This window comes from Panthera onca, chromosome A1 (genome assembly GCF_046562875.1).
Source record: "Panthera onca isolate mPanOnc1 chromosome A1, mPanOnc1 haplotype 2, whole genome shotgun sequence".
Taxonomy (NCBI): Eukaryota; Metazoa; Chordata; class Mammalia; order Carnivora; family Felidae; genus Panthera; species Panthera onca.
In genome coordinates this window covers 190,399,990-190,427,941 of record NC_138339.1, presented here as the reverse complement: position 1 = coordinate 190,427,941, position 27,952 = coordinate 190,399,990, and the positions used below count along the sequence as shown (strand labels likewise).

The 27,952-nt window shown below is 36.7% G+C and overlaps 1 long non-coding RNA gene and 1 other non-coding gene across 2 annotated transcripts in view; one reads left to right on the top strand and one right to left on the bottom strand.

Annotated features, from left to right (window-relative positions):
* LOC132681970 (uncharacterized) overlaps window positions 1-27,952 on the top strand; it is a 214,154-nt gene that overhangs the window by 164,118 nt on the left and 22,084 nt on the right. Inside the window, exon 3 of the long non-coding RNA XR_009611365.3 lies at window positions 12,451-12,498. This is a non-coding gene — a long non-coding RNA (uncharacterized LOC132681970). The remainder of the gene's footprint in view (window positions 1-12,450; window positions 12,499-27,952) is intronic.
* Window positions 17,952-18,058, bottom strand: LOC132682503 (U6 spliceosomal RNA). The gene has a single exon (XR_009611692.1). It is a non-coding gene; the product is annotated as a U6 spliceosomal RNA (small nuclear RNA).

Here is a 27,952-nt window from a genome sequence, read left to right as displayed (position 1 = left end):
CTACGTTAAATCTGCCTTGCTCATGCCCTTTCTTCTGCCTCTGATGCTTTCCCCAACAACCCCTCCCTCCCTCATCTTCCTGTCAAAACTCTGCCCTTCCTGAAGGGACTAGATGTTACTTCTCCATCAAAACTTTCCCTGATCTTAATTAAAGTGAACTCTTCCTTCTCCGATTTAATATGAAACTCTGCCCCTGTCTTCATGAGCTTATACTCAGCCCTGTACTGTGGTATGTGTGTCATGCCATCTCCCTCCTCCTAAAATCTGTGTGTTTTGCAAGAAGGAGCTATGCCATCCTTTTGCTGCTTATCACATTGAAATCACTCAAATAATATTTGAGTGAAGGCACAGAAGTGACTGAATAATGAGTCACTCAAGAGTGATTGACAGCCTGTCTTTCCCAAGTATATGTGTGCTGGGGTGAAAGGGAGAGGCCTGGAATAATTTATCTTTTTTCTTTAGCCCAAACTAAACATCTTGAAAGTTTAGCCATGAGTTTCCACTTGTGTTATTTGACAACTAACCTTGCATCATCATAAAATGAGAGTGGCAACAGCTCATTGTCTTTTTTCCAAATGTTAAACTAATCACACAGCTATTAGAGGAATCATCAGAAAGAACCTAATGAGAGTCAGAAAGCTGAAGAGTCATTTGATATTTCTTCATTTTCTTGCTCCCCCCACCCCCCGCCCAAATCAGTGTCTGTGGATGGGTGATGTCAAGGTGTGTTGATGTGAGTGTCAGGTATTAGAGTGCTAAGAGGGGGAAATGATTTTGGAAAAAAAATATTTGATTATTAGGTTTATTAAAGAAAAAAACAGACTGTATGGTAGTGAATATTAGAAGATTCTAGATAGAATAGAAAGCAAAAGTAGTTAAAAGACATTTATAGAACTCTAAGTAAAACTGCCAAAAAATGAAGACGTATTTTCTATGTATGATGTGCTGGCTAGAGGGCCAGCAGGATGCTTAAGGCTGGTCCTGAAGCAGCAACAGCTAGCACTAGTTTTTAAGGGAAAAACAATTATTTTTGGGTGTATTCTAGGCTCCGGTCTTTCTGGGAGAAAGACCCTGGATGAATTAGTTACTTTTTTCCTCAAGTTAGTTAACATACAGTGTAGTCTTGGCTTCAGGAGTGGAACCCAGTGATTCCAGATGAATTAGTTCTTAAGGAGAGATACATTCAGTAACTTTAGAATTTTAACTTGTTAGAATTTGGGGAATGGGTAAAATGTGAATCACTCTCTTCCTGACTTATAGGAGGTTGTCACAACGTGAATCAGGACAGAAAACACTATAGCAGGTTTGGTTTCTTTGAATGTTTCTTTTTTCTTATTGGTTGAAATGCCATTGAGTTAATAATGGATTTGTTTTGCTGATGTTTAGGAAAAAAGATAACAAATTTCAGTGAATCAGTATAACTTTCACGTGCTGCCTTGGCCAAAACTCAGTACATTTAATGGCAGTGCCACTGTTGTTGTTTGTTGTACTGTTGCATCTTTGAAAAAGAAAAACATAATACATTTCTAGATATGTTTTCTACTCAGAATCAAATACTGTTGTTATATCTACTTAGTGGAGAAAACGTAACCTTAAAAAAAAGTTACATCCAGATTTTCTAAAAGAAACCAATTAAAATCACATTTCAAGGCTAAGAGTTTACTTCATGGAATTAGTGAGATCTTGGATGAACTCCTAATTCAGTATCTATTCTGCTTGAAGTCAAGAAGGTCTCTCTTAATCACTCTAAGATTGTTTACTCATCTATAAAATGGACACTGTATGGGGTTCTTATAAGGATTAAATGTGATATATAATACAAAGCATTCAGTATGGTGTCTGCAAAATGCTAAATTCTTAATAAATGGTACGTACTGTTAGCAGTGGTACCATTAAATCATCATTGTTGTCATCCACAGGATTACTGTAGTCAAAGCTTAGGACAGACAAAAATTAAGGTGATTCATGTCGATGCCCTGTCTAGACACAATTGGTTCCAGCAATCACTGGGATTATGCATGGATGATCCACCCATTTTAATGTCCAAATCATACAGATTTGTGCACAATTAAATTTCTTCTAAAAATATAATCAAGTTTGAGCTGTAAATAATAAAGTATCCAGCAGCTACTTTTAGAAATGCAAATCTGATTTTGTTTCCTCTCCTGTTTTAAAGCCCTCCAATGACTTCCAGTGTACTTTGAATAAATTCAGACACTTTAAAATACCTTTAAAGGCTCTACAGGGATCTGGCTCCTGCCTCATTTCCTTCCCTTTTTCCCTTTTCCCTCGCTCACTCTATTTACCCAATACACTTGCCTTTTGTTTGTACGAGATCAATAAATATTTAATGAATTAATAAATAAATGTGTAAATGAAATCTGCTGAGATTTGCTCAGTTCATTTGTACCCTAATTTTACCTTAACCTTAAAAGACCTTACCCCTTATATTAAGAAAACCAAAGTTATTATTTATAGGTAGTATTTATTTTTCTCTTCTACACATTTGACCCTTCAGACATGGGTTTGAACTGCTTATATGTAGATTTTTTGCAGTATAGTACTGTAAAAATATTTTCCTTATGATTTTCTTAACATTTTCTTTTTTTAGTTTTTTTTTTATTGTAAGAATACAGTATATAATATATATATATATATAACATACAAAATGCGTGTCAATTGACTATTTGTTATCAGGAAGGCTTCTGGTCAACAGTAGGCTATTAGAAGTTGTTTTTGGGCGTGCCAAAAATTATATATGGTTTTTTGACTATGGGGGGTTAGGGCCTCTAACCTCCACATTGTTCAAGAGCCAACTGTATTTTCTACTTACAAATTTATTTTAATATGCAAATTAATTGTAAGATTATTGTAGGAAAAGACCTGTTTTGTACACACTTCTGCATGTACCAAAATATCTAAAAAGTTGATCATGAAGCCTTTTCTAAGGTCAAAGTTGTTATGCATGCAGGCCTGGGGATAGGTTCTAACAGCATGTTTTATAAAGCTAATCTCACAATAGTTTGATAATTCAAGGCACAGTGTCTATTTGTATTCTTCTCTTCTAAAATACTAGAGATTTACACTGCATATAGTTTGGAGCATAGCAGCAGAATATGTATTTCCATAAATTGGTCCACTTGAGGGATTATATAACTTACTTTCTTACCTTTTCTATATTGCTGGTTTCAGAGGGTCAAAAGATTCAGAGTTCAAAACACTGATCGCCTGGGAGCTATGGATTTGTTACCATGGCAACAAGCACACTAAATCAGTAAACAAGGACAGAAGGAAAGATTGTCTCTTGTTTCCAAGCAAGAAAGGTATCAACAAAACTCAAGTCTTTCAAAGCGGATCTATAATTCTATTGCAAAGGTGACTAACAGTTGTGAGTTTCATAATTTCTGACATTTTTTTCCTGACCTAAAAATTGAAACAGTTAGATGATAGAATATTAGTTTTGAGGAAGATGATTATTTAACTGCTGTAAATTGCAATACTATCTATTCATACCAGTTTCTAACCTTAATATACAAATTATTCAAGGTCAGAGTAAGTATGAGTGAAGGTTAATTACTTTTCATCTATGTAGGTTGAAGCATAGGAAATGGAAGAGACATTTAAATTAACAAATAGAAAGGTCAGAGTATCTTTAGAAAGGTTTTTGCATCTGAGTAGTCAGTGAATAAATCTCAGAAGTATGATCACCTGGATGAAGAATTTACCTCCTGGAAACTAGAAGCAAAGCAGCAAGGAGTTGTGAATTCTGCCTCTCTGTTCATTAAGATGCCCCCTGCTGAGGGCCACTGAGGGGCTGAGCCTGAGTGGCTCAGTTTAGCGACTTCCTGGATCATAGGTTCAAACACTGCATCAGGCTCTGTGCTGATAGCTCAGAGCTTGGAGCCTGCTTAAGATTCTGTCTCCCCCTCTCTCTGCCCATCCCCCACTGGTGCTATATCTCTGTCTTCAAAAATAAATAAAACACTTAAAAAAAAGCCCCTTGCTGATGTTGGGATTGGGCTGCCTCACAAGTACACAGGAAACCTGAACTATCCATGCAGAGCTGAGGCATGTGACAGGGAGGAGACTGGAATAACTGTTGGCATTAGAGCACAGAGGAGCACTTAGTGCATTGCACGGTAATGTACGGTTTACATTTTGCTGCCTCAGCCTAGACTGTGAGGTCCATATGGGAGGAGACTGGATATTGTCATCTTTTTAATAGTAAACTCCCAGTCACAGTGCCTAGTATTTTGAAGTGGCCAAAAATATCTTGTGGAATAGATGGAAAAAAAAAATGACTGAAAAAATAAATTCTATCCTGGATTCAGCATTCTGTCCACTTCTGCCCAGTCTTCTGTCTTTGATGATAACACCAAAGGGCAAGGTATGAAAGTATATGGATTTGTCTTTAATGAGCCAAACTAGTTTAGAATGGTTTATAAAAATATTTTGTTTTTCTTATGAGCCTGGGTGGCTCAGTCGGTTAAGAGTCTGACTTCAGCTTGGGTCATGATCTTCTGGTTTGTGGGTTTGAGTCCTGTGTCCAGCTCTGTGCTGACAGCTTGGAGCCTGGAGCCTGCTTTAGATCCTCTCTCTCTCCCTCTCTCTCTTTTTCTCTCTTTGTCCCTCTCTCTCTCCCCCTCCCCCACTTGTGCTTTGTCTCTCTCCCTCAAAAATAAATAAACATTAAAAAAAATAAAAAAATACTTTGATTTTCTTAACACTTTTTCTCTAAATTTGACATGCGTCAGTTAGGCTGATAATTCTCTTAGGTGACAGTTGTCAAAGAAAACTTGCATCTGATGGAGTTAAACAGGCAGGGAATACTTAATTCAAGACTTTTGCAATAAGGGAGAGAAATTGATACTAACTCTCTTGAAACAAAAGACAAGAGAGTTAAACAGCTTTGTGAGCTAATGGAAAAGCATGAGAATGTTAGGTGACTGGTTGGTCAGTGTGATCAGGCCATCTGTGTTTGCTAATTGACACTTACTGTACCACAGAAACTAGCATAGAAGGGCTTTATGTTTTCTGATGATTACATTTCAAAGGGATCCCTCCCAAGTCCTTGGGAAAGGCACTGGTAGGTTGTAAAACTGGCATGAAGCTGGGAGAAGCTTTATATCTTAAAGGGGCAGAGAAAGGATTTAAAATTGCATGTTTTTAAAGTAAAAGCTTTAAGGAAAGGGTGGTCAGGGGCCTGTTGTCAGGAAGAAAACCCTCGAAAGTTTTGTCAAGATGAGTGGAACATTTATACCATTTTGGCCAACTGTACATTATAATTTAGTGGAAAAAATTTAACCACATATCAAAAATTTTATTCGTCTTGATTTTACTATTTTTAAATTTTGAGGGATTTTCAAAAATAATAGTACACCAAAATTTGTTATATGTACTTGAATTCACTTAACATATAATCTCTTGAATTTTTATAGATTAAGCTTTGTCTTTACAATCTTAATTTATTATTATTTAGTTTTTTTTTCTTTTTTGAAGAATCTCATCTTCCTTCTGAAGGCAAAAACTTGATCATTATAATTGCTTTTAATTATAACTTCTTTAGCTTTGGTGTGCTTTTTTATGAGAAGGAACAGCCAGAATGATACTCAAAATCCCAAGTATGATTGCAGCAAAATTCCATTCACAGATTTGAATAATTTGTTATGTGTTAATCCAACTTCGCTATATTTGAGGCATTGCCTAACGTGCTGTGGGAAGAAAGAAGTGAGAATCTGTTACTCCTGAGGATCTTTCCATTTGCCAGAGGGTATAGAAAATGTTCTCTAGTATCCATGTAGTAAGTGTAATAAAAGACATAGGAAATTACTGTGTTTGTGTATTTGTCTGAGGGAGATACCACTTTTGAGATGATTTTATAAAGAAGATGATATTTCAATGGGAGCTGAAAAGATCAACATGTTTATTTGGGGAAGACACTTATTCCAGATGAAGCATATGTTTGGGGCTGAGGTGTAGAGGAAGGAAAGTGAAAGTGTGTTGGATATTTGCTGAGTTTGCAAGAAGAAAAATAAATTTATTTAAACCCTTAGTTATGTTTCTTGAGCTATAAGAGGTTGGGATGTCATATCACTGAAAGTATATTCTATTACTCCATCAACCCTACAGGCAGGTCTCAAACCCGTCTTTGCTTTTCCTTGCAAGGTGCAATTGAGCTCATCTCAGTTTACTCAATTTCTCTTTTCTTCTCCATTCTATATGTCTCCTACCATGGTTACACTGGTCTTTGATTGATTTATTCTGCGAGATTGATGGTCCTTTTTTCTCTCATTCTTTTATCAGGCTTGGATTGGTTCACCCAGAAGCAGAGGGATTTAGAGTAGGAGATGGAGTTGGGGTGGGAAGGGTCATTTCAAGTCAAGTAAATAGGAGATTGGGGTGAAGAAAAGAAGCACGTTATAATTTCAGCCTCAGAATGAAGAGCCTACAGCCTTAAATTCTTTCTGCTGCTAAGATTGGCAATCTCTAATGGTATAACATCTAGAATTCCAGATTATTGTAAGGTAAATGAATCTCTCTTTGTTTTTCTGCCCCTGCTTTGATTTTCTAAGTTTAGTTTGGGACATAATTCCATAAAGGGTTGGTGATATGTCCCACCTCAAGATGAGGGTGCATGTGTAGGAGGAGTCAAAGGCTGGAGAAGGAAAACCCTATATGGCATTAGTGCAGTATCCAGCTGAGAATGGAGGTTAACACCAGCTGGTGGAGATCTGTGGCAGATTGTATTTTTCCAAAATGACAACAACCGTATTTGTGGTGCTCATGCTTCCAGAACTTTGCCATTCCCCTCCAAGAGGTAGATTCTGTTTCTTTTTGGACTTGAGTGGGCTTGAAACTATTCCAGCCAATGGAAAACTGTGCAAGTGATGCTATGTGATTTCTGAGACTAGTTCATAAAAAAATAGAGCTCTGGCATGCTTGGATGGCTCTGTTGGTTGAACATCTGACTTTGACTCAGGTCATGATCTCATGGGACCAATGGCATCAGGCTCAGTGGTCTCAGTGTACAGCCCGCTTCAGATCCTCTGTCCCTCTCTCTCTGTCTGCCCCTTTCCTGCTCATGCACTCTCTCTCAATAATAAATTAAACGTTAAAAAAAAAAAGAAAAAAGAAAAGAGTTTCTGCTTGTCTCTTTTGCTTGTGACTCTTGCCCTTGGAATTCATCCATCAACCTGTGATGAAACCCAAACTAGTCCATGCAAAGACCCAATGAAAAGGTCATCTTAAGGAGGTGGTTAGCACCAATTGCTAAACCTGTGAGTGACTGAGCTTCAAATGAATCCAGTTCACAACTTTGAAATCTTCCAGATTAGGCACTCAATGTTGTGGAGCAGAGATAAGATATCCCTGTTATGCCTTGTCCAGATTCCTAACCCAGTTATTTAATGACACTAAGTTTTGGGGTAAGTTGTTATGTACACAAACCAGGTCTATGAATGACAGGTGGAGTCTGATCTTTATTTGAACTATTGAAACTTTTTGGTGAAGGAAACATATAATCTGAGCTATGTTGAAGGATGTCAACTTTGATAACAAGACAGCAGAGGTATTGAAGGGGAAGGAAGGGGGAAGAGACCATGTTAATAAGGATCTAGGGTTGAATCATGGCAGCAGAAGTAAATAGGAAAAGGTGGATGCGAATAGCACTGTGAAAAACAAACCCACTATATTTGAGTGCTGCTTGGACATAACAAAAAAGATTTATGGAAAGGGAAAAGTCAAAGAGAATTGAAAAAAAAATTGAGAATTTTTAGGAGCTGATATAGTTGGGGGAAAATACCTTGTTTGAGAACACTGAGTTGAATATGTCAGTGCAACATCCAAGAAGGATTCAGCAGCTGCTGGAGATACATAGTTTTCTATGGCATACTTTTCGCTGAGCCAATAAATGAAAATTATAGGAATCCATGAAGAGAGTATTGAAAGGAAGATCAATGGATCAAGATGAGGGGGCACTGGCAATTAAGGGACAAGAGCAGTGAAAGGAATGGGAAGAATAGTTGGAGAAAAAAACAACAACAAAAAACACCCCTCAAAAATTTAGAAGGATCCAGTGAAAGGCAATATTTCATGATGTCAAGGAAGCAGATTTTTTTTCATGAAAAACTAGTTTGTCAATAATGCGTAGGATGACAATGAGGATTTAGAAAACAACCGAATTTTATGATTAGAAGTTGACTTTATGGAGAGTAGCCTCAGGTGAGAATGAGACAAAAACCAATTTTCACAGGAAGTGGGTGGCAGGGATGGAACTTGAAGCAGGAGGAATATACCCAGTGAAATTTCTTAGTGAAATAAAGAAGAGAGGAAAATGATTGCTCAAAGATTGGGGGGAATTTGGGCATCTTTGAGGCAACAATGGAGAGGGAGACAGAAGGGTTCAAGTGCATGGAACTGGGGAAGAATCATACAAAGATCATATGTTCAAGGGTTAGTCTTAAATGGAGAGGGGACACTTCTATGAGTCAAAAGAAAACAAAGTGAAGTAGATGTAGAAATCAGAATTACATTCTTCCATTTTGTTCCTAACATTAGTATCAATATTGAACTCTTTTGCTGGGAAATAATGATGTTCTTATTGAAGATGCATAAAATGTTAGTTTGCCAAAAGATAGGACTATGATCTATAGATTTGTGCAGTTAAATAACAAGAAATAGAAGACTTAATTTTAAATATACCTCTTGTATGTCATTTTTGGCTTCCCAAATCCTCTGACAAGAAAATTTAAGAGCACTGTGTAATCTATTAGTTTTTGGTTATTGGTTATTACTGTCTTTTGATGTTTTGTCACACTTTGCTCCTGTCTCTTACCAGCATTTATTTCAATCTGTGTCCAAAACGTACTCATAATCTCGGATATTTATATAAATTAGCACTTTAAAACTTCTGACAGGTGCCAGTGATATTTGGTCTATGCTTTGCCCTCACTTCATGAGAATCTCTCTCTCTTCCTCCTCCTCCTCTTCCTATCTCCATTTCCATCCCCATCTCTCTCATCTTCATCTCTAGGTAGACTTGGAGCTGGGTTAGTTGCCACTATGCATTCAGGCTCTGTCTAAAACTCCTTTTATTAAAAAAAAAAAACAGATTAATTAGTATTACAGATGTGACATTATTTATCTCCTGAAAAGCCCTGATCTGTGGGGTCATTAGGAAATCCTATCATAAATGTCGGGGCTGAAAATGTAAGAGAAAATCGAATCCATCTATATATTATGGTTATTGTGACACTACCCCAAAGCAGGAAAATGGAGACTTTCAGAGGAATCATACCATTCTTTTTTATTCTTTTAATCAACTCACCCAAATAAAGTTTTAGATACATGAACATACCACTACATTTCTCTCTTAGATAAGTAAACCAAAAATATTGTGACAGTAGAGATTATATAGGATCTTTTCCTTTGCTCTAAAAATATCTATAAATGGAATCTGTTTATATAGTGTATTGATAAAAAAAAAAGCTTATGATAACAAAAATTAGGAATGAAAAATCCCAGGAGGCTGGAGATTTAGAGTTCACTTACCATCTGCAGTTATTACCCTTGTGATATTTGTGTACATGAAGATACAGATTGGATTTCAAAAGTTCATAGGAAGTACTTATGAAGCCAAGAACGGTCCTCTTGTTGCAATTCCTGACTTACACAAAAGCACTTCAGAATAGCAGACAAGAGCACTTGAATTTTCCAATCATTTAAAGGCCACTTTGGGAGTCCAAATCCACATGGTTCAGTGCTTCTGGTTGTTAACATTTTGTACTGTCATTTGCCCATATTTGTTAAACAGTTTTTAATTGCTATTTTGCTTTTCTCCTTAAATAGTAGTCTTTGTAAATGAAAAAAGAAATCCTGCAGAATGTGTTTTTTCTTCTTATTTTGCATTGAACATTTAAAATGAAAATTGTTACTGTGTTCTCAGCAACCATTTGAATTGCTCTGCTTCATGTGACACTGGCTTTTTGAAAGTGCCAACTATCACTTGACTCTTCATTATTAAATCATCACTATCTATACCTGTTGCCCTGGAGTAGGAGGCTCACTATATGATTTGATTTATTTCCTTAGCAACAAATTTAAAAAGAGAGCTTGATTTAAGAGTTATACAATAAGGGTGCGTGGGTGGCTCAGTTTATTGAGCATACAACTTTGGCTCAGGTCCTAATCTTGCCTTCTGTGGGTTCGAGCCCCATGTTGGGCTCTGTGCTGACAGCTCAGAGCCTGGAGCCTGCTTCAGATTCTGTGTCTCCCTCTCTCTCTGCCCCTTCCCTGCTCATGCTCTGTCTCTTTCTCACAAATGAATAAACATAAAAAAGAGCTATATAACATTATTTTAATAAGTATTTATGGAGATTTTAGAAGTTCAAAATTTAAAAATGGCTTAACAAAAAACAAAAGCCAAGTGTTAATGCAGATGTGGAGAAATGAGAACACTCTCACACTGTTGGTGGAGATGTAAATGGTGAAGTCATTATAGAAAACAGTAAGGGGGGTCCTCAAAAGATTAAAAATATAATTACCATATCATTCAGCAATCCCACTTCTGGGTATTTATCCAAAAGAATTGAAAACAGGATCATGAACACACACTAGCCCTCTTATGTTCATCATAGCATTATTTACAATAGCCATGACACAGAAACAACCTAAATGTCTGTCAACAGATGGATGGACAAAGAAAAGGTGATATATACAAAGGAATTTCATCCAGCCATTAAAAAAAGAAGGAAATTCTGCAACATGCAACAACATGGATGAACCTTAAGCACATTATGCTAAGTGAAATAAGCGAGGCACAGAAAAACCCTGCATGATTCCATTTACATAGGATATCTAATATAGTCAAATTCATAGAATCAAAGCATGACATGGTGGTTGCCAGAGGCTGAGGGGATGGGGGAATGGAGAATTACTAGTCAATCGGCATAAAGTTTCAGTTGAACAAGATGAATAAAACCTAGAGATCTGCTGTACAACATTATACCTAGAGTCAACAATACTGTTATACACACCTACAAATTTGTTGAGAGGGTAAATCTCATGCTAATTCTTCTTACCATAATACAATTTTTAAAAATTAAATGAATAAAATATTTTGCTCCACACTGTCTTTAAGGTTTCATGTAATAGACACAGTATAGATTCGTTCTTACTATTCCAATTCCATATTTTTGTTAGTTCTTTGGAGTCACCTTTGCCTTTTCATGGACAATTAGGTGGAATTGAATTTTTCTTTGTCATTAAATTGCCATTTCACCTACAAGACTGAGGTTTTTCTAGGCAATTTAAATAGAATCCTGGCACTATTTTAAGATATAAACTCATCTCAGAAGCACCGTGCACCTGCTGTATGTCAGGCTTTCTGCCAGGTGATGGCTACAAAGAAACAGTTTCCACCCTCATGGAGTTCCCACTGGAAAGGAAGAAGCTGGTGATGATCATATCAATACTTAAATTCCATGATTGTCACCTATGATAAGTACTATGCAGGGAAACGGCAGCGAGCAATGAGAGAAAATAACACCGGGGGACCTATTACCCTCACGATTATGGGAGAAAGTCTCCTCATAGACTGAGAAATGACTAGTGACCCAGGCAAGGAACAAGTAGTGTGATATTCCAAGAGAGTGAGCTGTGCTCCTGGAGGCCTTGATGTGGGGAACAGCTTGGTGTATTTCTGGAACTGAGAAGAAGGTCCTAGTGCAATGGGATATGAAAAGAGGGGAAGACGAGTTGGAGGTGGGAAGTTTGAGTAGAGAGAGGCCAACTGATGCAGGGGTTTGTAGTTCATGACATAGGGTTTGTTTGTTTTGTGAAGTACAGTTGGAAACTGTTGGAAAATGTAAGTAGGAAAGTAGTAGGATCTAATGTATTTAAATGATTAGCTTATAGAAGGTCAGGAATTAGAGAGTGAGGCAGAGTGCAGGGAATACTCCCTGTTGAAGAAATAAGTCAGGAAGTATATCTTTCTCTACTTTAACAAACACAGTTTGATTGTAAGAGCAATGGGTATTATAAACATCGGCAATTCTGTGTTCTGTGTATCTCGTTAAAATTACTTACGTTTTTGTTTTGTAATGTTCACGTTTAAACGTTATGTTTAGTTTCTGCATAGAGTCTTATTTCCTGTTTTCAGTTTCTTTAAAAAGTTGAGATCATAATACCATACATATGGCCTTTATTCTTTCAGCAAAATTTTACTGATCATATGCTATAAGAATTGTACAAGGTGAAGACGTTTACAACTGCCATCTGTCACCCTACCCTGTCCCTACTCGCACTCATACTTGCTGTCTGTCTTGTGTCTGTGGATCACTAAGCTGTAGAATCAGTATTCACTATGCCATCTTCTCCTTACACTTGAAAAAATGTATATATCAGTTCTTTCTATCTTTTATTAAATAACATCTTTCTTTAATTCAACTCCAGAGTCCTTGGTGCTGCTGATTCTGCTGGGCTTGAGCTAACGTTGAAGAGGTAGGTACGTTTCATCTCATGCTTTTATTATTAGGGCCCAGACTATCTAAATTTAATGCTGCTTCTGGAAACTTATAAGTAATTTTGACAACAAGAAAACTGAAAAATAATTCTTGAAAGTAAAAAACTAGCATCTCTATTTGCTATCTCAAGAACATAATATACACACATCTAAAGAAGCTGTCTGTCCAATGTAGTTCTTAAAGAAACGAATGGAGTCTCCCAAATTAGAGTGCACTTGTGCATACTTAATGTTTCAGTTAGCTATTTATGCAAAGTGCAGGTTCTTCTCTCTTTTGAGAGATGAATGCACAAGTATGTAGCTTACCGATTTTTGTTTTGCTGCTGCCACAAATTGCACAAGACCTTGTTAAAGTTCTCTTGTCCATTTAAGGTTCACATTTTAGTCAGTCTTCAAAAATGCATTTCTTTGGTTCTTGCTCAGAGTTAAGTGATGAATTCTCCATTGCTTTTAGAAAGAAACATAACACTTACCAAGTACTCTAGGGTTGAATTCTGTAAGTAAATTTCTGAGTTTCTGAGGTGATCTTTCTTCACTCTTTCCTTAGCACTTCTAGATTCTGTGTTGCATGTACTGAACTTTAGTGTTTAGTAAGCACACTAAATCTTTTGCACAAATTATTTGTTATTAGAAAAGTTATTGAATTGAGGAAAATATGTTCAGAAGCAATAAACATTGAGAACTTGTGGTTGAAAATTTAGTTACATATATTTAAATATTCGTCATGGTAGTTATGAAAATGCCTACTTACCTTTGCAAATATAAAGTAATATGTTTTCTTTAATCTAGAGGCAAATATGATCAGTTGTTTTAGTAAACTATATGATATTCTTATAATGATAATGGTTAAATATTTCACTTGCATGCAGATGAAATTATCACTGATAACGTATACAGCTATCATGTAGATAATCTTTTTTCATTGCTTAGAAGATAGATAATATATGAGCAATATCCGTAACTTTGTAGATAATCTTTTTTCATTGCTTAGAAGATAGATAATATATGAGCAATATCCGTAACTTCTATCCATATCTATCAGTTTGTTCCTGAACACAGTCCTGAGAAAAAAAATAATATAATGAACATGTGTCCATATATGCTAGTCCATTGATTTGGGGAGTGGTTTTTTAGGACATATAAATAAGGAATGAAACTCAAATGAACAATGTAGAATTAAAATTCACTTCCCATTCTTTTTCATGTGCAGCAATTCAGTCATTGGTTTCAGAGGTAAAAAAAAAAGCATTAGGTATTGGATACAAAGAATATAGGTAGAATTGACAGTCAATGATTTTAAAACAAAGGGAAATATTGTTATTTGAAAGAAGAGCTTACATTTCTAAAAATTTCACTTGCATAAAATTATCAGGCTTTAAGTGAGTCACATTTGAGCAGCTACTGTGTACCGTCTATTACAACAATTTTATCCTCCCCCCAGCCTTGACTTTTGCAAAGGGATTTTCCAGGGCAATAGGTAAGATTATCGTCTCTGAACATGCTGATAGGAAGCTAACAACTTAAGTTCCTGTGTGTGAGAACCAGGGCTCCCTCTTTACTTGTGGAATGAACACGAAGGGTTGTTTTCCCCTAGTATGCTGTAACTATTCAAGACATGCTTGTTTGTTGTTGCCCATGGTAGTAAAAATGTTTAGTATTTGACCCGTCAACTCAAAATTAAGGTTTCTAGATGGTGGTAACCCTTTTTGTGTTTAGCTCCTCACTAATGCATGATGCCTAATTAACTCAAGGTTTGAGGGTAAGTTGCTTAGATGACAGCTGTTAACTGGTGATGCCAACAGGATCAGGTTGAGGAGCTAAATACTCAAGACCTGTCAACATGAAAGTCAGTGATTCTCAACACTGATTGCAGAATAGAATCACCTGGAAACTTAACTGGGTGGGATGATCGGGTTGGAAGTGCAGATTCATTTAATCAGAGCCAGAGGTAGAGGAAGCCTGGACAGAAATATTTTTTAAAAACTTCCCAGGGACGGTTCCTATTGTGTAGACAGGATTGAGAAACTGGGGAGTGGCTCCTTTTCTGGCAGAAAGAAGAGAATTGAGCCACTGATTTCACCTGCCTTAAGAGAAGGTTTTGATTACAGACATTTCAACATGATATTGTTTCTTCTGTTAGATAGGAGGTTCCCAAAGTGGTCAGAAGACTGGTAACATCAGTGTCTGGGAACTAGTTAGCGATGCAAATTTTCAGACCTTCTAAAACAAAAACTCTGGAGATGGAGCATAGAGCACTGTGTTTTAAAAAGTCTTCCAGTTGATTCCAATATATCTTAACGTTTGAGAACCATCGTTTTCAGTAAAGTCTTGGCTAACATAGGTATTTAGAGGCCAACAATTGAAGCTCTCCACACTAATCACCCATTTAGAGTTCAGTTAAATGGAAAGTACCTGATCAATGAGACCTACATCTTACCTGGATGAATAAACAGCTTCATCATGAGAATATAGTAGTAGACCTAGATGACATTTTATTATTTTAAGAGCCTTCCAAGAGTAATGAGTTACATGGCATAAAGGTTCACATCCGAAAGTTAGTGCTCTTCCAAGGAATATGTTGTGAATATTTTTTTTATTCCTTCATTATTAAAATCCCTGAAGCAAAATGGTCTGTCCCAAAATTTGGAATACATTACATAACAAATCACTTCTCTGGTGGTCAAAATTAGACTCAGAGTAATAGATTCTCAAGTTCTTCTTTTCCCATCTGAAGAACTAAATTGGTATCAAGGCAAGAAAACATATTTTATACTCTGTTGATGAGTTAAGCCCTCTAAGAGTTGTAAGGATGATTGGAGTTCTTCTTCATCACTACTACAGCTTGACTCTCCAAGTATTTTATTTATTTAAGGAAAATGTCATCTATATTCTCTCTCTGGTCTATACGTTTCAAGGATTCTTGTTACTCTCACATTTGGTTTTCTTTTTGACACATAAATTTTTTCCTACCATATGTCTACTCTCAACTTTGAATCCCCATACAGTGCAGAGTGCCTTCCTTTTTCTATTGCATCTGTTTCTTTTTGATAAGCTGTGCCCTTTCACTGTTGCACATCATGAATCTCATCCCATCAAGTTTCAATAATATCTTTCTGTTCATGTGTACTTCTTTGGCTTTAAAATTGAGATAGAAATTTTAGCCTGGGATTTTGAATATTCAGATATAATCATCCGGGTCTAATTACTAAAGAGTTAACTGCCAATTAAAATTCTCTTTCCGTGTAGAGAATATAGTCAATGGTATCGCAGTATTATTGTGTGGTGACAGATGGTAGCTACACTTGTGGTGATCCTAGCATAACGTGTAGAGATGTCGAATCACTATGAAAATAATGTAACATCATTGTGTGTCAACTGTGTCAACTATAGTAAAATTTTTTTTTTAAATTCTCTTGCTGTTCATGGAATCACAGAAATACAGGATTAGAAGGAATTCTGAGTTTGCATGGAAACTCTCTGCTTTATGGTTTTTCTTTTCATGTAACAATCATTTTACCTAGTAATTAGAAATTTTAAATTTATTTTTTGTCTTTGCCTTTCAAACTGTAATTTATTTCTTATTAGAATATTTTTAATGTGTATTTATTTTTGAGAGAGAGAGAGAGACAGAGAGAGCATGAGTGGGGGAGGGGCAGAGAGAGAAGGAGACATAGGCTCTGAGCTGTCAGCACAGAGCCTGACGCGGGGCTCGAACCCACCAGCTCCGAGATCATGACCTGAGCCAAAGTCGGATGCTTAACTGACTGAGCCACCCAGGTGCCCCCAAACTGTATTTTAAATACCTTTCCCGGGGCGCCTGGGTGGCTTCATCCATTAAGCGTCCGACTTCAGCTCAGGTCATGATCTCACGGATAATGCGTTCAAGCCCCGCCTTGGGCTCTGTGCTGACAGCTCAGAGCCTGGAGCTTGCTTCAGATTCTGTTTCCCTCTCTCCAGCTACACATTTTACTTCTTCTTTACAGCACCTACACAATTTATAATTATATATTTAGTTGTGAGATACTTTTTAAGTGCTTACCGTCCTTATTAGATTATAACCCCACAAGGGAACAGGGGATATCTATTTCTTAATCTTTTGTCTCCAGTGGTTAGCACTATACTTACAAAGTACCTGCTCAATAATTAGGAGTTTTGCTAGTTACTCTGCTACAAAGGGAAGTGGGGAATGCTGGCATGTGTTATACAACAACCTGTATCCTTTTGTCTCACTTATAAAACATATGTCATTGCAGCAGAACATTTTGAAAATAACTTACTTTCTTCCTGTTGGCCCCTAGACATTGGTAATGTGTTTTAGTTGACTAGAGTCCACCAATTCCACTTATGTACATGGACTGTTGATCTCAGCTAAGAGAGCTGCAACTAAAGAAACACCTATGCCACCAACCTAATAAATTGGTAGACACAGACCTTTTTAAACTAATAACAATCAGTAATAGTAACTGATAGCGAGTTTTAGATAAATGCCAAGCTCTGAGTTAAGCACTGTGTATATATTATCTCTTAAAAAATGTATATGAGATAAATGCTCTTTTATTATCCTAATTTTCCCTGTGGACACAGGGAGAAAAAACATTACACCCAAAGTCACTTATATATTAAATGGTTGAGTCAGGGTTCTAACTTAGCTCTTTCTGAGTCAAATAAGCACAGGATTTTATCTATTTCTTTGACAAATAATGATAAGATTGATACTTTTTTACAGAAGTTTATTCATTTTGATAGAGAGAGAGCTGAGCAGGGGAGGGAGGGAGGGAGGGAGGGAGAGAGAGAGAGAGAGAGAGAGAGAGAGAGAGAGGATCCCAAGCGGGCTTCATGCTGTCAACACAGAGCCTGACGTGAGGCTCCATCTCATGTTTGGTGAGATAGTGACCTGAGCCACAATCAAGTCGGATGCTCAACCAACTGAGCCACCCAGGTGCCCCTGATTTTATTAAATTACAGTACAGTTGACATACAGTATTAGTTTCAGGTGTTCAACATAGTGATTTGACATTTATATATATTACAAAATTCTCACCACAAAAAGTATAGTTACCACCTGTCACCTTACAAAGTTATACAAAATTGACTATATTCCCTGTAGATTGACTTTTCTAAAGAAAGATATACTTGCTGGATTAGAGTAGATGATCATCATGTCCAGGCAAACTGCCTTTTGTAGATTAATTGAAGGGTACCTATTCACTTACAGAACTGAATTATATATTTAAATCATATGCACTATATATATGCATGCTATATATTATATGCACAGTAATATATATTACATATATTTATTTGCTAGTACATAAGAGTTAACATTTATCAAATGCTTACTGTGAGCCTAATTCTAAATTAAGTAGTATTAAAAGAGGTGTTATCTCATTTAAAGATCATACCTTATGCAGTAGTACATTTGCCACTTAAAAAAAATATGGAATGGTTCATAAATTTGTGTGTCATCCTTGTGCAGGGACCTTGCTAATCTTCCCTGGATTGTTCCAATTTTAGTATATCTGCTGCTGAAGTGAGCACAATACTTTCCACTTTTTATAGGTGACAGAACTGAGGTGCAAAAAGAAATAAGGACACTTTTACTGAGGTCATATCATTTATAAATGATGGAGCCAGGTTTGGAATACAAGACCATTTGACTTATAGGATACATTTATCATCTATGTCTTTCTTCTCAAATCCCTAAACTGACCAGGGATTAAAAGTTTTTAGCAGTATTTTTCACGTGTCTTCTGAGTATTTCTCTGTCATTCGGTACAGTTGGATATATGGAATATTCTCTGTCATGAGAATTTAGGCACTTGGAAATGTACTTAGTAAGTGCAGGCCACCTCAGGGTATTAATTTTTACACTAACTCCTGTTAGTAAGACCTTAGTAAATCCTAAAGTGTTTCTCTTCCTTTAAAGAAAAACGTTAGAACCTTTCTTCTCCCCAGTGTCTGACAGTCATAAAAGCTTGACCAGCCTAGGACAAAGAAGTCAACACTTCAATATCAAGTTGATATGAGAGCCTTTAGGATAATGACCATCACTTTTGTAGGTCTTATGCTGCAAACGTGTATAGCATTGCCTAATTAATTTTAGTGGATTGATTGACATGTGCAGTCACCTCATTCTTGTATTGCTACCTGAGACCATACTTTGTCTGGGGCTCGTCTTACCACTTCCTAATTTGTATAAATTCCTCTAGCTCTCAGATACATGGATCTGCATTTGCTTAAGGTTGTGCCTTGTGGATTAGGAAACTTTAGAAACACTTGGAGAAACAATATTTTTCTGAAAACGTAAAACAGGAATTTGTATGTTATGTTTTCAGTTATTCACATATCTTGTCAGATCAAGAACAAAAACTTTGGGATTTAAAAAATTATGCAAATGCAGTAATTCAGCTTGCAAATGAACTATTAGTCATTTTTCTTAGCCTACAGATTTGATTTAATAACATGTTTAAATGTAGACAAGTCTCTTTTAAGTATTTGATCATTCATGTTCTTCTCTCTGGAGAACTTCACTTATGCTAGAACCAAGTTAGCATGTCTAGAAAATGATGTGAAGTAGAGAATTTTGACTATACGACATCAAACTGCACAACCTAGAAGGGATGGATCAAATATTTGAAACATAAAATTTTTCAAAACTGAAGCAGGAAGAAATAGAAAATCTGAACAGACCAATTAAAAGTAACACAATTGATTCAAAAATCAAAAAAACTACAAAAAAAGCCCCAAAAGTCCAGGATCAGATGGATTCACAAGTGAATTCTATCAGATATTTAAAGAAGAGTTAATACCTATTCTCCACAAACTATTCCAAAACATAGAAGAGGAAGGAAAGCTTCCAGATAACATTCTAAAACGACAACATTGCCAAAACCAGAAAAAGACCCCCCCCCCCCCCCATGCCATACACACACACACAAAACTACAGGTCAATATCCCTGATGAACTTACATGCAAAAATTCTCAATGAAATATTAGCAAAACACATACAAAAATACTTTAAAAATAATATTCACCATAAGCAGGTGAGATTTATTCCAGGGATGCAGGGATGGTTCAGTATTCACTAATCAATTGTCATACACCACATCAACAAAATGCAGGAGAAAATCATCCTACACTGACAGTGTGGAGCCTGCTTGGGATTCTCTCTGTCTCTCCCTCTATCTCTTTCCTCTCCCATACTCTCTCTTTCTCTCTCTCTCAAAGTAAATAAATAAACTTAAAAAAAATCAATCACCATGATCAAGTGAGAGTTATTGCTGGGTTGCAAGAGTGGTTCAGTATTCACAAATCAATCAAGGTGCCACATCACATCAACAAGAGAAAGGATAAATATCTTATCATTTCAATAGATGCTGAGGAGCATTTGATGATGTACAACATCCATTCATGATAAAAATTCTTAGCAAGGTAGGTTTAGAGGGAACATACCTCAACAAAATTAAGCCCATATATGAAAACACCCACAGATAATATCATATTCGATGGTGAAAAACTGGGAACTTTTCTCCTAAGGTCAGGAACAACACAAGGATGTCCATTCTCACCAGGTTTATTCAACATGGTACTGCAATAGTTAGCCACAGCATTCAGAAAAGAAAAAGGAATAAAAGGCATCCAAACTGGTAAGGAAGAAGTAAAACTTGTACTGTTCACAGATGACATGATACTGTATTTGGAAAACCCTAAAGACTCTACAAAAACAAGTAAAACTGATAAATGATTTCAGTAAGATTGCAAGATACAAAATCAATATACAGAACTCCGCTGCATTTCTATACACTAATAACGAAGTAACAGAAAGAGAAATTAAGAAAACAATCCCATTACAATTGTACCAAAAATGATCAAATACCTAGGAATAAACTTAACAAAGGAGGTGAAATAACTGTACTCTGAAAAAATATAAAACATTGATGAAAGAAATTGAAGATGACACAAATTGAAAGATATTCTATGCTCATGGAACGGAAGACAAATATTAAAATGTCCATACTACCTAAAGCAATCTACAAATTTAGTGCAATACCCATCAAATTACCAATAGCATTTTTCACTAAACTAGAATAATCCCAAAATCTGTATAGAACCACAAAAGACCCCAAATAGCCCCGAAAAACAAAACTAGAGGTATCATAATTCTAGATTTCAAGATATACTACAAAGTTATAGTAATCAAAACTATGGTACTAGCACAAAAAATAGACACATAGTTTAATAGAAAAGAATAGAAAATCCAGAAGTAAACCCATGATTATATGGTCAATTAATCTTCAACACAGTCAAGAATATGCAATGGGGAAAAGGCAGTCTTTTCAACAAAACTGTGTTGGGAAAACCGGACAGCTACCTGCAAAAGAATAAAATTGGAACACTTTTTACTATATACACAAAAATAAACTCAGAATGGATTAAAGATCTAAATGTGAGAACTGAAACCAAAAATTTTCTAAAAGAGACTGCAAGCAGTAATTTCTTTGATTTCAGCCACAATTTGCTAGATATGTCTCCTAAGGAAAGGGATACAAAAGCAAAAATAAACTATTGGGACTACATCAAAATTAAAAAAAAAAAAAAAACCTTTGCCCAGCAAAGGAAATAATCGACAAAACTAACGGACAGTTTACTGAATGGGAGAACATACTTGCAAATGACATATCCAATAAGGGATAGTATCCAAAATGCAACTCAACCCCAAAAAATAAACAATTAAGAAATGGGCAGAAGACATGAACAGATATTTCTCCAAAGAAGACATACAGATGGCGAACAGACACACGAAAACATGCTCAACATCACTCACCATCAGAGAAATGCAAATCAAAACCACAATGAGATGTCACCTCACACCTGTAAGAATGTAAAGTAAAAAACACACGAAAAAAATGTTTGTGAGGAGGTGGATAAAATGGAACTCTTGTGCACTGTTGGTGGAGCTACTGTGGAAGAGAGTATGCAGGTTTCTCAGTAAATTAAAAATAGAGTTACCATATGATCCAGTAATTCTATTACTGGGTATTTACCCAAAGAGTATGAAAACAGTAATTGGAAAAGATATGTGTACCCAAATGTTTATTGCAACATTATGTACAATAGCCCAGATATGGAAACAGCCCAAGTGTCCATCAGTAGATGGATAATTCCATTATATATAATGGAATATTATTCAGGTACAAAAAAAGAATGAAATATTGCCATTTGCAACAACATGGAGGGATGTAGAGGGCATAATGCTAAGTGAAATAAGTCAGTCAAAGAAAGACAAATACTATATGATTTCACTTGTATGTGAAATTTGAAGGAAAAAAACCCAAAGGAACAAAGAGAAAAAGAGACAAACCAGAAAAAAATAGGCTCTTCACTATGGGGAACAAACTGATGGTTACCGGATGGGAGGTGGGGGGGAGACAGGTGAAAAGGATTAAAAGTGTACTATCGTGATGAACACTGAGTAATACGTAGAATTTTGAATCACTGTAGTTTATACCTGAAACTAATACAGCACTGTATATTAACTATACTGGAATTCAAATAAAATAAAAAAAAAATAGAGCATAAGAAATACTGTTTGTGATATTATAATAATGATATAATGGGACAGATGATAGCTATACTTGTGGTGAGCATAAAAAAATGATAAACTTGTCAAACCACTAAGTCATACACCTAAACTAAAGTTACAGTGTGTGTCAACTAAAACAAAACAAAACTTTTGGCGGTATATGCCAGAAAGAAATAGAAATTCTATTTCTAAAGAAAAAAGGAATTCTTTTTTAACAGATGGAAAGAGTGATCAAATATGCATGAAAGGTAGAGACAAAGACAGAGACAACCTCCATAGAAAAATGAAAAGAAAATATAGGCTCAGATGTCCTTTCACTGAAGCCAAGATTTCTTGCAAAGAGAGTGCTCTGAAATCTCAAATTTGTGGAAGGAACTCTCTCTGGCAATTAGTTACTTGTGGTTGGCAAGAGATTAAACTTCTTCACGATGTGTCAAATGTCTTCAGTTTCACTCAACTGCCACAGACACTACCCACACAACAGTAACTGGCTCTGGTTGGCTCAACAAAGATGCTCTTGTGAGTGAATTAAGACCAAAATAACTTTCTCCTCTTCCTAGTCCTGCAGAAGAGAAACAATAGTGAGATTTACAATCAAATTTAGGCCATTCAAAAAGAAGAATTTGCTTTCTCATCTTCTGATTTGAAACATTCAGACACCACTTTTGGTAATACTCTTATTACTCTCAAGAGGACAAAAATGAGTAAACTGTTATAGAGTGAAAGCTGTACCTTTTTTTTTCTCAGAATAGACCACATGTTTAAGCATTTCTTTCAGTAGAAATTCCATTTGGTTACTAGGTGGCAAAAATGCTTCCAGTTTTGATAGGAGTCATAATTAGTGACTTTCCATTGGAGTCTAACTGGGAATAACTAATGTCGAAAAGAAGTCACAGATTGGGGCGTCTGGGTGGCTCAGTCGGTTAAGCGTCCGACTTCGGCTCAGGTCATGATCTCACGGTCTGTGAGTTCGAGCCCCGCGTCGGGCTCTGTGCTGACAGCTCAGAGCCTGGAGCCCATTTCAGATTCTGTGTCTCCCTCTCTCTCTGCCCCTCCCCTGTTCATGCTCTGTCTCTCTCTGTCTCAAAAATAAATAAACATTAAAAAAAAAAAGAAAAAAAAAAAAGAAAAGTCACAGATTAAAATGAAGCAAGATTTACTGAGGTTTGTCCTTCATAACCATAGAAAATTTAAAACATAAGGATATCAAATCCACTCTAGTCTGAATTGGGTATTGACATACTTGCTGCATTGGGGTCTGTGGCAAGCAGGATTACTGATCCATATAGGCTATAAACCTAATTAAGGAGTTAATGTATGATGGTGTAAGCTGAGATATAAGTTGGAGAGGGATTATGATCTCTAGAAAACTTTGGTGATGAGTCTTAACTAAGAATATCACCTATGGACATGAAGGTATTTGCTCAAACATAAAGACATTTTCTCTGAGAGACTAAAAGCAGTTGCTTCTATTTGGAATAAAAACGCTATTTGGAATATTTGCTCCAAGTCTAGTTCTTTTCTCTTATATATTAGAAACTAGTAATTAAAATGGTATATTAGGGATGCGTGGCTGGCTCAGTCAGTGGAGTGCATGACTCTTGATCTCAGAGTTGTCAGTTTGAGCCCTACGCTGCATGGAGAAAATATTTAAAAACAAAATTTTTAAAAGTAAATAAAATAAAATGAGATAATAATGTGCACATTGGTTTCCTTGGGCTGCATAATAAAGTAACAAGAACTGGGTGGCTTAAAATTACAGAAATTTATTGTCTCACTCTTCTGAATGCTAGAGGTTCAAAACTGGCGGGTTGATTCTCTCTGAGAACTGTACGAGGAAGTTTTTTCTGTGTCTCTCCTGCAGCTTCTGATGGATCACTGACAATCTTTGGCTCGTAGACACGTAATTCCTATCTCCACTTTTACCTCACATAGTGTTCTCCCTGTGTTTCTTCTGTCTTTTCATATATTGTCTTTCTTTACTCATGTTTGTCTCTGTGTCCAAATGCCCCCTTTTTAAAAGGACACCAGTCATATTGGATTAGAGCCCAGCCTCATGACCCCATTATAACTTGATTATCTCTGTCTGTAATGACTCTATTTTTAAATACGTTTATATTCTGAGGTGTTACCAGGTCACTGGGTTCTTGTCCCAGATACACCAAAGAATTGGAGACCCAAGACCAGAATGGGGAGATAGAGTTTATTGAATAGATAAGTATAGTGCATTTCAAGTGTGCAAGTGGACCACTGCTGGAGCAAGAGTGGCAATGGCACCGAAAAGCTCTAGCTGCATCCTTGTAAGCCTGCTTATCGCATATGTAAATTTGGGTTTGATTGACAGCTCTTTGTTATATAACATTTTGGCCTCTGCGCATGTGCCTACCCGTGATGCATTCTGTTATAATTGTAGTTATTTATGTATTGTATATTGATGAGTGTCTAATGAGCTGTTGTTGTGACCTTAAAGGTAGTTAAGGACAATTTGGACCCTTTGTGTGCATGCTTAGCTCTTAGAAGTCCCCTGTGGCTTTTGAGCCAGTTCTGTGCTAGGCTTTTCCTGTGCTAGGCTCTTACGGGTGGCTCTGAAGGTGTGGCTGTTAACCTTCCAGGGTGGCTCCCAGGGGATGGCCAGGATCTCCTCGCTTCTGCCTAACTAACTGCCTGACAGAGGTGCTGGAGGTTAGGACTTCCAACATATCTTTTTTTGAGAGGCTGCAATTCAGCCCATAACAATGTTTTATCAATCAAGCTCTTTTTTAAGGATATGTGTTTCCTAATGTTTTATGCAGATACAGAAGTTGGCTTACAAATCTTATGCATGGAAACAGTGTAAATCCTCTACCTTGTGGAAGCTTTCTGAAACTATAGGCCCATGACACCTGAAACTTGCAGCAGTTACTATAGGTAGGTATTGGAGATGCTAATCACTTTGTAGAAAGTGAAACAGTAACATTTCATCCAAGGTAGCTTTTCCTAAAGAGATGCAAGCTAGAGAAACTCCATTAATGGGCAAGAGAAAGTAGACTGCTCCTTCTTTTATTTGTCTAAATTCAAAGGCAGCAGGAAGGAGACTCTGCTCCCCAGTGCTGTTCCCTGGATGGCACTATTTTAGCATGACGAACAAACAACTACCTACCACAATACTTCTGAAGTTCACATTCAAAGCCTCTAGGGTTCATGCCCATGGACTCTAGTAATAACTACTACTAGCTCATAGTAGTTCTTTACACTCCTTTCCTGTTCCTACTACTATAACAGATTTTACAAGAACTATCTGAACTAGGCACAGGTCACTGATTTCTTCTATTCACTCTACCCTATACACACACGCATACCCCGCCCCCCCCCCCCCCCCCCCCTCAATCAGTAGAGATATAACTGCTCATTCATGTACGGCAACAGTCAGTATTCAGCAAAAGTTCACTCCTTCACCCCAGGTGGTGATGAGATCTCCTAGAAAAGTTCTTATACACTAATTCATGTTCTTCCTTTAACCCCATTAATGCTATGAAGTGCTTGCTTTGAACCAGGTTATTAATTGAAATTTATAATTATTAAACTGGAAACAAAACTCTGGAAGGATGAGAAGAGGGGAAAATGCTAAGTAAGCAGCTGCCTCTGGTGTTCACTCCTAAGTCACCCCACTCTTCTCTCAGGGCTTGATGTTTTTTATCATTATTTTTTATTTTTTTAATGTTTATTTATTTTTGAGAGAGAGAGAGAGAGAGAGAGAGAGAGAGCGAGCATGAACAGGGGGTGGGCACATAGAGAGGGAGATACAGAATCTGAAGCAGGCTCCAGACTCTGAGCTGTCAGCACAGAGCCCAATGTGGCGCTTGAACTCATGAATGGTGATATCATGACCTGAACCAAAGTCAGATGCTTAACTGACTGAGCACCCAGGCGCCCTAAGAGACGTGATTTTGATATCAAAGTAACTTGCTCATCGACTAACCTTAAAGTGTTTAAGAGATACTTTGACATTCTTAATTGGCTGATGACTTACAAAAATTTGAACTCCTGCTTTCCTAACAGCTGTTATAACAATATTCTCAGCCATAAATATGATTCAAGTGTATTAAAAAAAAACTACCCTCATTTGATGAATAGCTTTAGAAGACTTTATACTGTATTTAAATTTCATTTCACCAATGCCTGTATTGAGAAAATATGGTCTTCTAGGCCATTTACTTTTTTAAAACAAGAAAAATGACAGGAATTTAATCAACCCTTATATAGGTAGACTTTGGAGAGGAAAGAAAATAGGTGGATAATTTGACTTGGAGTATGAGAGGAGACAAACATGAAAGAAATAAAACTCTGAAGTTAGGGTTGGAAATCTGTAGCCAATTACAGTCAGACGATTTCTCGTGGTGTGAGAAGTGACTGCAACTGTGGGGCCCAAAGGGAGAGGAAACTCAACAGGGCATCTGTTAGCATCATCCTAGGCACCTTGGGAGCATTAGGTCTATTGTGCATATTGGAAGGCCCACATGTTCCCTACTTTGGTTTCAACACACTCAGCAATCAGCAGCTGGGTTTTATCTTATTATTTAATTTATGGGTATTCTTACGCCCTTAAAATAATCACAATTCCCAATACCCAATTTCTTTCTTCCAGCTTTGCCACCGATTCCACTGTGTTCCTGGACATTCAATCCCCTTTGTCATTCCTTGGTTTCCTCATTTGCAAGCACAGGGACATTACACTTGTCACTTCCTTCTCTCAGACCGCTGGGAAGATTAATGGCATAATATGCTTAAAGCCTGTTGGACTCTTTCGAAACAAGGTGCTACATATGCACAGTATTTCATCCTTATTGATCTCCACTTTGAGGGAAAATTAAGTAAAATGAACACAGCTGGGGTTTAGCTTAGAGTAGGATTCAGGGACTGAAACTATCATTTGGGAAAATAATTCCTCTTACTTTGGAAGAGGGTTTCTGTTCAAGAACCTTGAGAATGAGAGCCTGAACATTTTCCTTCCATAATTGATTCTCTGTGTGATGATTCTCTCTGAGGCTCGTTGTCATCTCATAATTTCCTGGTAACATGCAAAGTTTGTGCTTTTCTCCATAATTTATAGAAACTGTGTCACAGAAAGTAGAAGTCATCTTAAAAATAAAAAGTGGCAAGTTAAATTATGCAAGATGGAATTTCTATGAAAAAAATGGGGAAAAAGTAAATTCTATCATTTTTTTTTTCTTCAAGAAATAAAGTTCAGATGTTAGAGTCTGGACTTTTGAAATTGTAGCCATAACTAACAGTATCAAAACAATTGCATTTCTCAGAGCAGAGACCAGGAAACATTTTCATATGGATCATTGGTGTGAGGGGACACATAGGATTCACAAGAGGGCCCCTCAAACCTTTGATCCCATGTACAGGGGATACCGAGGGCCACTAAAAACACTAACATCTTATTGAATATTTACAGGGTTCCTCACATTTCCATACAGTATCTTGGGTTTTTTTTTATTATTTAAAGTTTACTTATTTTTGAGAGAGAGAGTGTGTGTGCAATCAGGAGAGGGGCAGAGAGGATATATATATATATATATAGAGAGAGAGAGTGTGTATCCTAAGAAGGCTCCATGATGTCAGTGCAGAGCCCGACATTGGGCTTGATGTCACAAACCTTGAGATCATGACCTGAGCCAAAATCAAGAGTTGGAGGCCTAACCGACTGAGCCACATACATTATCTTGTTTAATCTTCACAACAATTCTATTATTTTCCTCATTTCCAAAGTTAGGTGAAATAACGTGTCTGAGTTCACACAGCTAGGAAGTAGAAAAGCCTGGACTGAAAGTTATCTGGCATAAATCTGTGCCTACCATATTCTA